The following is a 16,760-nucleotide window of genomic DNA, read 5'->3' as shown; positions in this document are numbered from 1 at the left end:
TTTGTATATTTATACAATTAGTTAATACAGTTCTAATATTAAAATAATGTCATAGGTTTGGTATGTGTAAATGCATCCACAAAGCGGACAATTTTAAAAACAATTGTACAAAACCCTCCACTTAGACCTAATTGCACACAACTGCACACAATTGTCAATGTGTTGGGGGCACATGTAATGAGCATGTAAAATGAAACGTTTACATTGAATCGGACTGCAAAATGTGGGTTGCATTCATTAAATTCTATATATCATTGTGCATTATAGTCAGCAGGTTTGTGCCATCACCAATCACACCTACATTCAGGGCTGGTGAAATAATTTTTGACATCCTAGGCAAAACCTCCTTTTGCTGCATCCTTGGTTCTGCTCCTGACTCCACCACCTTCGCCCTGCCCATGTATACCCCATATTTTTAATGACTGCTACCACTTTTGGGGTGGAGTCAGTCACAAGCCCAGGGCATGATACGTATGCAGCATATGTAGGAGCCTAGGGGTGGCGGGGTGAAGATTTTTGTGGTGCCTCTCCCCCTATTTCTTCACCCCCAATCCCTCCATCCTGATCACCCCCCCCAGATAAACCCTCACTCTGATCACACCCCTAGATACCCCCCCACTCTGATTACATCCCCCCCAGATACCCCTCCATTCTGATCACACACCTACAGATACCCCCCCACTCTGATCACACCCCCCCAGATGCCCCTCCATCCTGATCACACGCCCAGATAACCTTCCTCACTCTGATCACAACCCCCAGATACCACCCTACTCCGATCACCCCCCCCAACTCTGCTAACACCCCCCATATACCTGCCCCCACTCTGATCATACCCCCCTCACTCTGATCACACCCCCTAGATACCCCACACCCACTCTGATCACACCCCCCAGATACCCTCCACACTCTAAACACGCCACCTAGATACCCCTAAACTCTGATAGCACTCCCCCAGATACCCCCCACTCTGATCAGACACTACAGTCTTGCTTTACATTACAGTACCTCCCATGTCTGGAGACACTTACTTGTGTCGGGCTCCAGAGAGGGGACATGGCAGGGGACAGCTCCAGACTTCAAGCACACTACAGGCTCCTGGGGTGGAGCCTTGTGTATAGAGTTGCATGTAGACTCCTGTGTGGCTTGGTGTTGGGCTCCATAGAGGGGACATGACGGGGGACAGCTCCAGACAGGTGGAGCCCTGTCCATAGTGCTGCATGTGGCTCTTCTGACTGGCCCTCCGCTGTGGCCAATGGGGAGGGAATAAGAGTGGACAGAAAGCTGGCACGGCGCCCCTGACTGATGTGCGCTCTAGGCCGTCGCCTACCTTGCCTATAGGTAGCGGCGGCCCTGCCTACACTTTGCACACTTGTCTGTTACCTTAATACCTGTTATTTTAAATGGCATCCTGATGCATTGGCATCTAGTGCATTGGCAGCCCATTTACAGATCAGCGCACCAGAACAGAAGGGGCACTAAATGTTTGAGAAACATATTTCTTTGTAACTAAAAATTTTAAAGGGCAGACATACTTGCTCATTGTGTATGCAGCCTCTGCTTCCTGCTTTGCTGGGCTGTTCACTGATTGTGCTTTACTGCTCCTTCTCACAATAAAAATCTATAGGTCTACTGGCTAATGAAAAACAATGAGTTCAACAGTTGTTAAAGCCCATCTCTAGAACCTGGCACCTCATATGCTAATATATTTAGAGGAGTATTGTGGGCTTTTAGCCTTAAAGCAGTATTAAACCCAAAAGCAAACATTTGTTATATTGCAGCTTACCATTTCTTAGAAGTGATGGCTGCATTTTTTTTTTCAGGTTTTCTTTCCCTTGTTTTCATCTGGTGATCCAGACAGAGAACACCCTGCCCTTCAGATGTAGCAGTTGGAGGAATGAGAATTTTTTTTACCACTGACAGGGATGCTTACAATGGTCAGCATTTTTTATGTAAAACATATATACCAAAAGAGAAAAATGTGTTTCAATTGCTTATATGCAATCTATATTTTACATTTTTAGCCAATACAAAACAAATTAAAAAACAGAAAAAAAGGGGGAAGAAAAGAACAAATCAGCATTCACAATCAATGTGACATGTCACAAGCAATCAATCACAGTGTAACAGCTGCAGGACCTCCCCTGTCCCTGGTATTCGATCAAAGTGGACAATCCCCTCAAACTTTGGGGAAGAAGGGAGGACTCGCACAGAAAACTGGTTTGTAGCATTTGAATAGGAAAAATAAAAAATAGAAAAAAAGGAAAAAAAACCTATTTAAAACAAAACAATGGCCCTTAAACACTTGTGGAAATCCCAGTGTGGCACACAACCAGGTGTGTTACCCCCACCCATTCACCCAGTAGCTCAGGGGTGGAAAAAGCCACTCTAGGGACACAACCATGTAGTTCAGTGCTATGCCCACACACTTCTTAGGGGCTACAACCCGATAGTGGATGGGGTGGGAAGTGGGCTATCCCAGGGCATGAGCGGGACTGACCCCCTTGCTCAAACAAGGTCGGAGGAGGCATTTATGATCAGGCCATTACCAAAAAAAAAAAAAGGAGATATTGCAGTAACATGTTAAATATGGTTGAAATATATAGGACAATAAAGTACTGCTGAGGCGCCTAAAAATTGGCAGTCACACCTGGTTCATTGGTTGATGAAATACTGCAGTATTAAGATTGTTGGTGGTTCTGGTTTGCCTAGACAAGTTGTTGGAATGTAGGATCTGCCAGGGCTAACAGGGCAATGTCAAAACTAGAGAAGACTGGGACTGAGCCAGAAATGTAATTTCGCCATGGGGCCCAGATAGAATCAAATCGTTCTCCAGTGCCTTTGCAGGTGGCAATCCATTCCTCTGCCTCAATGACCATCATCTTCCCAATCCAGTCCTGTTCACTCGAAATGTGCGAGCTCTACCAGTGGACTGGTATGAGACATTTTGCAGCATTGAGAAGGTGAGGGAGAGCGCTACGTTTACAATGGGAGAGAGGGATGGTGGGCATGTGGAGTGCTTTGGTGAAGGGAGGAGATCAATGTCAAGGCTAACATCCCCGTCGCTCAACCAAGGTCCAAGAAAGGACAGCTTCTCACCAGTAAGAAACCATGGGAGGCCTCCTAGTGGTGGTAACGGTGATACGGGGGGGGGGGGTTTGCAATGCCAGGGAGCCATTTAGTCTGTCCCACACTTTGTACTGTAATTGCTTATGAAATATAAGCTAGAGTTTGGCTTCAATATTTTAGTTTATTTAAATCTGCTAAGACATCTAATGCTCCCCTCCACCCAGACTGACAATACTGCTATCCAAATCTGCTCCTTGTGCACCTTCATTCAGAGTGGGGGCATTCAATTACAGGTGGTGTGTTAATGGCCAGATCACAAGTTGAAAACAGGCTAAAAAAGAAAACAAATGCAGCCACCTCATTTGTGAGCTTCAATACATTACATTTTTGGTTTAGGGTTTAATACCACTTGAAGCTTTTTTTTTTTTTTTTTAAAGGGACCTAGTGATTAGTTGGGCAGGGAAGGGAAGTTCAGCTTTAAACTATTAGTTTAAATAGCTAATATAACCTGCCTTTAGTGACTAGTCTACTAATCACTATATTTAATACAATAATCTATGAAAGAACAAGCAAGAAAAATATTAAAGTCATGGTTTATTATTGTATTGAGACCAGATTCTGCTAGTAGTTTGAGTTTTGAATAATCGATTATAAGGTTTTCACAGTGCTTTTTAGTGGGACTACTGCCACCTGCATATGTGCAGCCTTCCTCTACCTTAAGGCCTCTTTCACATGGGCGTTCCGTATGTCCGTTTTTAATCCCATCCATTTGCGGATGAAAAACTGACACAATGCATGTCTATGTAAATACAGATGTCAGCGGATGACCATCCGCTGACATCCGTTTTGCGTCCGTTCCGACGGAAGAGAACCCTATTTTTTTCTACCGTTTAAAAAAACGAAACAGACGCAAAAAACGGATGTCAGTGGTGTCATCCGCTGACATCTGTATTTACATAGACATACATTATGTCCGTTTATCATCCGCAAACGGATGGGATGATAAACGGACATACTCCAATGTGTCATCCGTGTCTGTTAAAAAAAAAAAAAAAAAAGAACTGATAACGGAATGCCCGTGTGAAAGAACCCTAACTACAGAAAGATAATGCTCTGAAGGAGGGAACACACTAGCATTAATTTTCCTATGCTGTCAGCAACTGTGGGTATTTAATGGACAGGGAAACTAGCTATAGAAAAGGAATGTTCATGTTGGATAGAAGTGTACTTTAAATTGTGACTGTATGGTTGAATGACAAATTAAGTAACCATAATGTGTGTAGCCGGCAAAAGACTATAAAAGCATTTTAAATTAACATATTCCTTTAAGTGTATGCCTGTGTCCAGTTGGAAAGATTTTGATTCACTTCCTGCCCTTGAGCTGTAAGAGGATATCCCTGCAATGTCAGGGGAACTTCATTCGTAAGCCAGCCATACATGGATCGAAATTTGGCCAGTTCAGAAGAGACTGGCCAAATTTCAACCCATGTATGGCCACTGCAGTTGAACAGAAGTTGATCTACTGATCGACTTCTGTTCAAATATCCTGTCTGATGAAAGCTGCTCGATCAGCGGCTGCAGCACTGATCTGTGCATTCTAATAGCAGGGGAGTCGTCTGCTGCCAGAATACAATAGCGCAGTGTGGAGGGCTTCCCCATCAATCATTTTTTTTTCTGTTAAGCCCGCTGTCTAAAATGAAAAAATAAAAAATGAACCACGTACGGCCAGTTGTATCCAGAACAGGTGTACAAGTACAGAAACAGAAAAAAAATCCAAATCAATTATTCGTGTGCCCATCTTTTGCCTTCAAAACAGCATCAATTTTCCTAGGTACACTTGCACACAGTTTTTCAAGGAACTTGGCCGGTAGGTTGTTCCAAACATCTTGAAGAACTAACCACAGATCTGCCTCAAATCCTTCTGTCTCTTACCTAAGGAAGTGTATAATCCCTAACTTCCAGGACTCCTTGTTCTCCTTTACACTAAAGTAAGTTTTTACTGGCATTGGCTGTATGTTTGAGGTTGTTGTCCTGCTGCAGAATACATTTGGGGCCAATCCTGCTGCAGAATAAAGTTGGGGCCAATCACACGCCTCCCTGATGGTATGGCATGATGAATAAGTATCTGCCTGTATTTTTCAGCATTGAGGACACCGTCAATACTGACCAAATCTCCACAACTATTTGAAGAAATGCAGCCCCGAACTTGCAAGAAACCTCCACCATGCTTCACTGTTCAAATTGAAAGTGTGTTTGTAGTAAACATTGTAAACAAGAGGTACCACATCCCTAGTTTGTGTATTAAATGCTGGGGGAGAGACCTCCCGAAAGCGAAACCCACAGCTGGAACCTGAGGTGTGCAGGTAAGTGCTGGGGTTGAAAAAAAGAAAAAGAAAGAAAAAGACAGAGAGGAAAGGGGAAGAAAACGGGAAGGAGCAAAGATAGGGGGGAAGGACCAAAAGAGGGGGGGACAGAGGGGAATGGGACGGAGAGAGGAAAAAACAGGTAAGGGGGGAGAAAAAAGGGGGTAGGAAAGAGGGAAGGAAAGGAGAAAAAAGGGGGGGATGGAGAGGAAGAAAGGAACAGAAACAGCGTACCCCGAAGGGTAAAGAGTAGGACAAGAGGGCTAGTGGGACTTTAAAGGTACCAGGTACTCAAAATGATAAAGACATAGTTAAAAACATGAAATATTTATTGACATAACATTTTTAAAAGAACGAAAAACAAACAATACAGCATTGATACATATGATTCTGACATATACAGACGTAAATGTGTAAGACACAAGGCGAAAGATAAATGATGGTAATAGATGGGTCCAATGCTGAACATCAAACCATTCCCGACATGTTTCGCGGGCAGCAGTGCACCGCTTCTTCAGGGGAATAAGAACACATAAGTGTGCAATGCCTTTTAGTATCCTGTATAATACAGCGACAACAAAAACATTTAGTTATTGGTTCAAATATATATGTAAGTGTATATACTATCAAATGTAGAGTGCATGCAACTGTGAGATATCGAGGTACATCCGAGACCACCACCACATAGGAACCCACCACCAAATCGACCAAATGGAAGTGCACCCAGAGGAAAAACGCCTCCCCAGCGGATGTGGAGGGGCATATACGGCAGGACAGGGGTAAAAAATCCATCATCACCCAGGAAGGGGAGAGGTAGAAGAAAGAATCTTTATAAAAAGGTTCTTTACTGTATATACCTTAATTCGTGTCTGCAATGGACACAATCACATAACCAAAAGCATAAAGAATGTGTCAGAAGCGGGAGGGCTCATGCAGAGCGGTCATGTTGGAATCCCCACGTGGGATGTTATTCTGTTGGAATAGAGGTTTGCACTTAAATATGGATAGAGTAAATTAGAGGGGGAATGTGATTTTTGGAAGAACAGGAAGCTTTACCTGTGTAATAGTGGATGTGCTATTTCTGAAAAGGATCGTACCATAGAGTATAGTACGGCTCAAATGTAGGCTCTCAGTTTTGTACCATTGAATCGGGGGAGAGAATGCCATCCATTCAACGCTTCTATAGAGCATAGTAAAAAAAGGGAAGGGAAAGATTTGAAGTTATTGGGTCAATCCATTCCCAAATCCTCTCTACCGAATGATGTAAATACCTTACCCTCGTGGGACCGCCGTGCGGATGAACGCCAACTCCCGACTGAACGCTGCAAACTGATCCCGCCTATTATGGCCCTCAACCCGACGCCAAACTGCGCATGACGTCATGCGCAGTGTGGGCGGGTCAGGTCCTCAACCGCGCGCGCATCCACGGAGGGTGCGCGCGCAGTGTCGTTCTATTGCTGGGCCACAGAGCGGCGGCCCCGAACGACCAAAACAGCGCCGGGCAGACAGGAAGTGTCAGGCCAGCGATGTGCGCGAGGACCACACATCCGCTGGGAAGTCCGGGAGCGCACCATCAGGTGGACGGAGGGGGAACTGCAGTGGAAGGTGGAAATTCGGATGTAGATCGATGCACAAGGAACATGACATATAAAGACAGAGAATTCAAAAATACAAAAAAGAACAAGAAACACCTAATAAATATTTATCTTATATATGAGGTTATAGATCTATGATCAGACATTAATTACACTAGAAACCTATGGGGGATACTGAGTCCCGCATAGTTTCTGTATAAATAACCAAATTCCCAAAAAGAGGGAAAAAGGACATGCGAAAGAGCAAACAACAGTCATCTTACTGGATGCTTCAGCCATATACAATATTAAATCTGAGAGAGACAAAAAAATATATATAGATTTCAAATAAATACGGACTAATTTTGAAAGGGAGCAGTCCTTCCACTGATGGAGGGACTGAGAACTTACCAGTCTCCAGGGCCGCAGCCGCGACATCGCGGGGAGTGGACGGTCAAGCAAGGACTGTATGGTGCAGAGCAAGGGCCGGGATGCTAGGCAGCTCACCTGAATAAGACTCAATGATATTCCAAATCAAAGGGATTTTTTAGGCCAGTAATCCCCTCCCCTCCCTTTTCTCCAATCCCTTTGATTTGGAATATCATTGAGTCTTATTCAGGTGAGCTGCCTAGCATCCCGGCCCTTGCTCTGCACCATACAGTCCTTGCTTGACCGTCCACTCCCCGCGATGTCGCGGCTGCGGCCCTGGAGACTGGTAAGTTCTCAGTCCCTCCATCAGTGGAAGGACTGCTCCCTTTCAAAATTAGTCCGTATTTATTTGAAATCTATATATATTTTTTTGTCTCTCTCAGATTTAATATTGTATATGGCTGAAGCATCCAGTAAGATGACTGTTGTTTGCTCTTTCGCATGTCCTTTTTCCCTCTTTTTGGGAATTTGGTTATTTATACAGAAACTATGCGGGACTCAGTATCCCCCATAGGTTTCTAGTGTAATTAATGTCTGATCATAGATCTATAACCTCATATATAAGATAAATATTTATTAGGTGTTTCTTGTTCTTTTTTGTATTTTTGAATTCTCTGTCTTTATATGTCATGTTCCTTGTGCATCGATCTACATCCGAATTTCCACCTTCCACTGCAGTTCCCCCTCCGTCCACCTGATGGTGCGCTCCCGGACTTCCCAGCGGATGTGTGGTCCTCGCGCACATCGCTGGCCTGACACTTCCTGTCTGCCCGGCGCTGTTTTGGTCGTTCGGGGCCGCCGCTCTGTGGCCCAGCAATAGAACGACACTGCGCGCGCACCCTCCGTGGATGCGCGCGCGGTTGAGGACCTGACCCGCCCACACTGCGCATGACGTCATGCGCAGTTTGGCGTCGGGTTGAGGGCCATAATAGGCGGGATCAGTTTGCAGCGTTCAGTCGGGAGTTGGCGTTCATCCGCACGGCGGTCCCACGAGGGTAAGGTATTTACATCATTCGGTAGAGAGGATTTGGGAATGGATTGACCCAATAACTTCAAATCTTTCCCTTCCCTTTTTTTACTATGCTCTATAGAAGCGTTGAATGGATGGCATTCTCTCCCCCGATTCAATGGTACAAAACTGAGAGCCTACATTTGAGCCGTACTATACTCTATGGTACGATCCTTTTCAGAAATAGCACATCCACTATTACACAGGTAAAGCTTCCTGTTCTTCCAAAAATCACATTCCCCCTCTAATTTACTCTATCCATATTTAAGTGCAAACCTCTATTCCAACAGAATAACATCCCACGTGGGGATTCCAACATGACCGCTCTGCATGAGCCCTCCCGCTTCTGACACATTCTTTATGCTTTTGGTTATGTGATTGTGTCCATTGCAGACACGAATTAAGGTATATACAGTAAAGAACCTTTTTATAAAGATTCTTTCTTCTACCTCTCCCCTTCCTGGGTGATGATGGATTTTTTACCCCTGTCCTGCCGTATATGCCCCTCCACATCCGCTGGGGAGGCGTTTTTCCTCTGGGTGCACTTCCATTTGGTCGATTTGGTGGTGGGTTCCTATGTGGTGGTGGTCTCGGATGTACCTCGATATCTCACAGTTGCATGCACTCTACATTTGATAGTATATACACTTACATATATATTTGAACCAATAACTAAATGTTTTTGTTGTCGCTGTATTATACAGGATACTAAAAGGCATTGCACACTTATGTGTTCTTATTCCCCTGAAGAAGCGGTGCACTGCTGCCCGCGAAACATGTCGGGAATGGTTTGATGTTCAGCATTGGACCCATCTATTACCATCATTTATCTTTCGCCTTGTGTCTTACACATTTACGTCTGTATATGTCAGAATCATATGTATCAATGCTGTATTGTTTGTTTTTCGTTCTTTTAAAAATGTTATGTCAATAAATATTTCATGTTTTTAACTATGTCTTTATCATTTTGAGTACCTGGTACCTTTAAAGTCCCACTAGCCCTCTTGTCCTACTCTTTACCCTTCGGGGTACGCTGTTTCTGTTCCTTTCTTCCTCTCCATCCCCCCCCTTTTTTCTCCTTTCCTTCCCTCTTTCCTACCCCCTTTTTTCTCCCCCCTTACCTGTTTTTTCCTCTCTCCGTCCCATTCCCCTCTGTCCCCCCCTCTTTTGGTCCTTCCCCCCTATCTTTGCTCCTTCCCGTTTTCTTCCCCTTTCCTCTCTGTCTTTTTCTTTCTTTTTCTTTTTTTCAACCCCAGCACTTACCTGCACACCTCAGGTTCCAGCTGTGGGTTTCGCTTTCGGGAGGTCTCTCCCCCAGCATTTAATACATGCTTCACTGTTGCCTACAAACACTCATTATTGTACTGCTCTCCAGCCCTTCACGAACAAACTGCCTTCCTGATGCAGCCAACAGTTTCAAATTTTGACTCATCAAAACTGCACCCCAGTTTCTATGTTTTCCTACCTAATTATAAATAAACAAATAAAATATATATTTTTTAAAGCATTCTTACTTTAATTAATTTCTTCATACCTGCCTAAAACATTTGCACAGTACTGTACATGGCAGGATAATAGATAAAAAAAAACCCACAACTTTTTCTCATTCCCTTGAGTTCCCCAAGAACCCAAAAGCTAAAGGGCTTTATTATACACATTTTGATTTCTAGCTCACCCTTCCCCACAGCTCACTATAATACACACAAACACACATATTGCAGAAATAATATCACTCTAGATGTCAATAATACAATAGTGAACGTCTTCCTTGGAGATGTATTATTAAAATATTGGAAGTTCAGTTCTATACTATTTTTTGCTGTAATGTAAAATCTAGAACACTGCAGCAACACTAACCCGTACAGTACAGCCAGCTGGGTGGACATAACTGACAGGAGATCCTTCCACTATAGGATCCCACTACTAAGGTGTCCCTGGAAGTTAGAGATTGCAGTGCCAAGCATACAGAAGAATCATGGCATTGTCCTGTCGTGTGTGTTGTCTAATTGAATGAGGTGGAGATTGTGACCTCATCTACACTTTATCCAATCAGAAAATGTATTGCATCACTAAAAAAAAAAAAACCCTGTGGTCAGTGTGTAGAGAGGAAGCTGCTCAAAACCCAGCAGTTACCTAGAAGATTGCAACTATCACTGTAATGCTAGCTACAACTAACAGCTTCCCCAGCAGCCCATCAGGTATGAGATACACATATTACAATGTTCCAAGCTGGATGTAGGAATGCAATATAGAGCATTCCTGGAGATCAGCTTTAAATGGACAGTCCATTCAGGTCAAGTAGTCTGCTTTTTGGTGGAAACTAGAGAACTAAACCAGCTTACAGTAGCTTTGCTGCTTACTTGCAATTGGGATGCATTTCTGACAGATGTAGAATACAGCATTTGCATTTTTATAAACATTTTAGTAAAAGCTTTTTCCTTGGATTACATTGCTTCGCTTTTTCCTCCGCAGAAGTCCTTGTGAAAGCCCATCAAATTTGAACAATTTTTCCCCAAAAGCATGCTGCATTTAACTTGCTTCAAAATCAAATCCTATGTACAATTATGGGAGCATAGCATTCATAGCTCTCTTTTTTGGAAATGTATATATTACTAATCCATGTATTCTTATTTATACTTTGTTGGGATTTGCTGGGTTTTTTTTTTCTTCCCTAAAATTTAATAAAACATATTGCAATTCAGAGTTCATGCACACTAAACCTACTCTCCAAATATGGATGTCCAGTAGATAGTGCCTTACAGCTCATTCACATACTCAGCCCCACAAAGCATAAAGAGCCCTGTGCTTACTTTTCTATCCTAGTGGTGGTAGCTGCATGCAGACAGCCCATATTGGTGAATAGATACAAATCAGCTGTACAGACTCACCTGCACAGACGAGTTTAAAAGTTCGCAGGGATGAGTTCATGGACACTGACGAACAAGCCTGTAAAGTGAGGAAAATCTAAAATTCTAGAGTTGTCCCCACCGCAGGGGTGAGGTTAAATATTTCAATTGGCACAAATGTTTAGGTGACAATAGACTAGGATGAAAATTCCAGCTAGTTTGGAGGGATTTCTTCACATTTTTTGTAAGTTTCCAAGGATAGGAAGTGAAGGGAAATCATTCCAGTGAGGCTCAGACATCAATAACCTAGTAGGAGTTTGTACCTTTCCCTGCTGTATGCAAAACTAAAAAAAAAAAAACCTGCCTTTTCATATTATGTTTGAAGCATTCAAAAAAGATTTTGTTTCAGTGCTTTCATAACTAAATTAATGTCCCAAAAACAGTTATACAGACACACTCCCTTGGACCAATTGGGGTAAAAAAAGAATTGGGGTATGGTAAGCACAAAGGCAATAACCCAGTCCAATAAAGTTCATTGGTGAAAGTTAAACTATAAAGATAAGCAAGTCAAAAACACTCTTAGGGCAAGCTGATCCAAGAGCTGTAGCTGACTATGTAGATGGGGAAAAGCAGAAAAGAGGAAAAGCATAGTGTAGTATGAAAAATCCTTTTTATTGACTCCTTACCTTGCTGCGTTTATTTTAATAATAATAAAAATCCTCTCAAATTTTCTTATAGGCATGCAGCAATCTGTATATCCATAAAACTCACTTTCCCATACAAGTGTCTGCACCGAGATACTATGTACTATTTGTTATTATGTATATATTTTATGGCTAGTAATGATTTTTAACTGTCTGTGTACATGTGACAGCAAACTGGCACTTCAGGCCGGCGATAAAGCCCAGGCTCTCTGTACTAACTTCAGCTTGAGAAAGAAGAGCGCATGCCCAGGCAGTGCCACGCTGCGCTTTACAGTGTGTTCCACCGCATCCCACTCAGCAGTAACAGACTTCTGACATCAGCTCCAGGACTGCTGAGGCACATCTTTTGGGTGTAAAAGGCGAAAGACACCAGAGACACATGGATCCTTGTTGATGACAGACAAGCTTACGATTTTAACACATGTTTGAATAGCCCAATTTAGGGGTCTAATAAATTATATTGTTCACACTTAGAGACGCTTTTCCGCTTTCTGCTTCTCCCCAATTGGAGTAAAAGCCTTTCAGCTTACCAAAATTTTTTTTAAATTGTAAATGTTTATTTCTTTTAAAAAAACTGTAAGAGTAAGTAAGAGCACACCCAAAGAAATACAACAATACACAAGGATAACATAATCTCTATAAAAATAGAGACCTATGCATGTTTGTACCCATGGATACCAAGTTTATTGCTCAAGGTATTTCTGTTAAAACCATCAATACAGAATCCTGCTCCTGGGACCCTGGGTATTGCAACTATACAAAAAAATGAGAACGCTGTAGGAAGTGAAACTATATTGTAAGTACAAGACTTAGCTGATTACACAGTGGCTTGCCCCAGTGATTGGAATTATTGTCCTATGTTATCTGAACTTCAGTGTCAACCTGTGTATACACCGCGGGGAAACTGACTCAGCGGGGTATATGTTATAAGTGACTGGTCTCTTTTTATCCTTTGGTTTGATTTATACTAAAGCTTTTTTGATATTTTATCTAAAAAATTCTGCACTTCAATTTACAATTTTAAGAATAAGCCTAAATTATTTAAGTCATAGCTTGCTTCATGTAGGTGAAATAAACAAGTGGTGGGTGAGTTGACCACAGATTTATCTAAAATATCAACAACTTTTAAGTAAACATTTGCCAAAACGGGTCCACACAAGCATTACTATGTGATGATTAGGGCATACAACCTAGCTAAGGGTTAAGGTTTTTTCGAGACGGAGGTAACCAAACAACTGGAGATTACCCTGGGGCACCATGGTATGGAGCAGAACACAATCAGGCACCGATGACCCTATATCCCTGATCGCATTAGTGCAGCCAACAAGAAAGGGGGAAGAAAAGTTTACAACATGGCACCCCCTAAATGGCACTCTACTGAACCTAATTAGATTTTCTGCTCTGAAACTGCTCTGAAACATACCCTTAGGTTATCAGGCATGTAATAAACATGCTGAACCCTCCCTTTCCCCTCAAGCCACAATTTATGCATATATGAATAGTGACTATGGAGAAAATATAGAGTGCAGGGAAGAATAGACTGTACTTCCTACGTCATATATATATATATGTATATATATATATATATATATATATATATATATATATATATATATATATATATATATATGACATACACCTGCACGCCATAACATTTCCACTGTATGTCACAATAAAAACAGAATATACCCCATACTGGGCAGCTGCAATCCTATAAGGTACTACCTTTAACAACTTGTATTCATCCCCATCATTTTCAGCCTCATAGCTTAAATTGCTGCAAATGTCTATGTAGCCATTAGTAGGACCTAGGCATATAGACTGTTCCCCTGGATAGATCACTTCTTTGTTATTAACCACATCTTACACTTTCTGAAATTCATCAACATAATTGGTAATTCCTGGTTAGATCTCAACTTTTGTCTCCTTTTTTCTTTGAAACCTATAGTTGGCAAATTAATGACTCCCTACTAAGCAATACAGATGTAGTCCAGTAATTCACATCCTCTCTTTTTGAATACTTCACTTTTAGAGCACTTTCCAATACAATGGCAAAAATCTTCTCCACTCAACTCCAGAAGAGCTTTTCAATGGGAACATACTCGTTTACCATATTTAGGGATATAGCTGACCTCTTCTTATGACACTGTGTACTCTGCGAAAGACCCCGTTCTATTAAACCAATTTTGTCTGTTTATGGAGTCAAGAAAAAAATAACATCTCTTATGGCTGGTACACACTGAGGCTGTTAAAATGACCTTCCTCCCTAACTCTTACATAGCTTTTGAGTGTTCCCCATTAAAATCCCCTCCCTCCAGAAACAAATACTGACTTTTATTTTGGTAAATTGCTAACCTCACATAAATCAGTACATATTTTTTTAACCCAAGCACCAAGTTGGGGGGGGGGGGGGCTTTTGAGTTGGCTCTTAGTATTACATGTAGCCAATTACTTTATGGCAGCAAAAATCCCCCATCTTTTGGTCTATCACAAATGCTGAATCCTCTTTGGGTTTGCCTGGAAGCCCTCAAAATGAACCAAATCTGGTGGAAAAACTCTACTTTAGATCCTACACCATTTCCACAAACAGATGACTAATCCACATGTTAGCTGCGCCTTACAGATTTGGGAAAAACTTAGGTAAATGGATGCCTTCCTATGCTCCACTGGACACTCTCATACATTATTCAGTCGTCTTCTTCTACATTCAAACATAAATGCCAATAGTAATATATAAACAAGTAAAGCTGCGCTAAATGATAAATGTGATAAACAAATACAGTGAAGGATATCTCTAAAGGTATCCAAATAAAAATAAAGACCAAGTGATATCAAATACTCATGTGCTCTTGCAATTAAATAAATGAAGTGACATCCAATAGTATCAGAAACATAAATCACAGTGTCCAATAAATTATGTAGGTTAAGTCCAAAGATGAGTATAGCAGTGATCAAAAGCAAACCTCCACCGCTCAATAATGCTATCACCATGCTGGAAGTGAATCACGCTATTGCGCTTACCAGAAACGCCATATAATCAGGCATATAGAACTCAGAGGGTGAATCAACCAGCTCAACCAGGACCTTAACACCTCCACTTAGATCGGCAAGATGGTTCCGCTCAGATCAGCCAGATGGTAGACCCTGAAAATCCGGACAATCCACGGTCCAGCAGTGGTCATAAAAGAATGATAATCACCATAGTGAAGTACGTATAGATAAACAATTTAATAAAAAGGTAGAAAACTCACATAAGTAAGCTCAAAACAGCGCTTGTCGGCAGGATCCAAAAGAAATACACACAGCCGCCAGACTTCCGGGCATTGCGTGGTGACGTCAGCACGCCTTCCCTATGCGTTTCGTCATAAATGACGTCTTCCTATGGACCTCTTGTTTATATATTATTTTTGGTGTGTCCCACTGTAGCTGCAGCTTTGCTTTATTCAACTCTTCACAGATTGAATTTTTTGTGGCTTAGCGCGGTTATTTTACTTTACTATAAATGCCAATAGGACCCCATAGCTAGAGCTATTATATCTAGGATATACAAATCAATCTTAGAAGGACAGGTCACAAATACTTTTCCTTATGTTAAACGCAGAGGGGATATTGGGAGCGGTCAAATACAACAGCCCACTGTTCTATTAAGGCTTCCATCATAAAACCTTCCACCTACAAATTACTTATATGTTGGAAAACTGTGCCAAGGTGTTTGGAAAAATTCTCACCCAAAGCTTTACGCTTATGCTTTAGTGGCTGCAAAGCTGCAGGCACCATTATCCATATTTAGTAAGAATGCTCTAAAACCAGATCATACTGAGCTAATGCTTACCATTTGCAGTATGCTACACACGACACTATACACTACAGGGTAAAGGCTTTTTAAAATCCCCAAACGAAGTATTAATCAACCTGGATCACCAATTCTAAACAAATCCATTCCAAAGCATTGTGATCTTTAACTCCCCAGTGATCATTTAAGTTAAACACAAAATAAACTGGTTTCTAATTATTGGAAAGGTGGCCACACTCCTTAAGGACTAAGTTTGCAAATCTGAACAGATCTGGACTTCATGAATGGTCCACTATTTTCCTAGCGGCTTTTATCATACTTTCATAGTCCTTTGATATGATCAACCTCACTTTAGACCCTGTCAAGTCCAACATCCACCCTCAGATTCCCTCTTCTGTCTCAGTTATTAGAGATCTGGTGGGATGCCCCTTCTTTTGTATAGTCTTGCCTTGTCCCTTTTCTCTACTACAATATTGTACAGCCCTTTATCACAACTACTCTGTAAAAAAAATTCCTTCTCTAAAGATAACAACTAGGCCAAGAGAACTTTGAAAAACAACCACATAGAAAAGCTCTGCAGGCATTCAGCACCAGTTAGTATAAGTTATAGCTGTACTTTACCTTTCAGGTCGTGGTTCAAGGTGGAACTACAGCTGGTCTGAAACTTGAAAATGATTAGGTTACCAAAGTGACTGCTGATCACAAAGTTTCAACTTATACATAAGATTTTTTCCTTGACTTCAGCATACCAAGTCAGCCTGCTATGCTTGTTCATTACGTTATTCATTACGTTACACATTCTGTTATTCTCTAATAGGGTAAAATTGTAAAGATTGGCTGAAGGATGCTCAAACTCATAGACTGTAAAGGATTCCTGAGAGCCAAAACTTGCCTATTGTTATTCTTGTTCAAACCACTGAGTTTTTCTTCCATGGGCTCTAGGAAATCTATAGATACCTCTGTGATTAACTGT

General features: G+C 41.7%; 1 protein-coding gene across 2 annotated transcripts in view; it reads right to left on the bottom strand.

The window, feature by feature from the left end:
• The window catches only part of CDIN1 (CDAN1 interacting nuclease 1), a 685,937-nt gene that overhangs the window by 84,290 nt on the left and 584,887 nt on the right, over positions 1–16,760 (bottom strand). The window lies entirely within an intron of this gene.

The sequence above is a fragment of the Pelophylax lessonae genome (genome assembly GCF_965119305.1).
Source record: "Pelophylax lessonae genome assembly, chromosome: 13".
Classification (NCBI taxonomy): domain Eukaryota; kingdom Metazoa; phylum Chordata; class Amphibia; order Anura; family Ranidae; genus Pelophylax; species Pelophylax lessonae.
The sequence above is the reverse complement of the archived record's forward strand: the minus strand, read 5'-3'. Positions and strand labels throughout refer to the sequence as shown.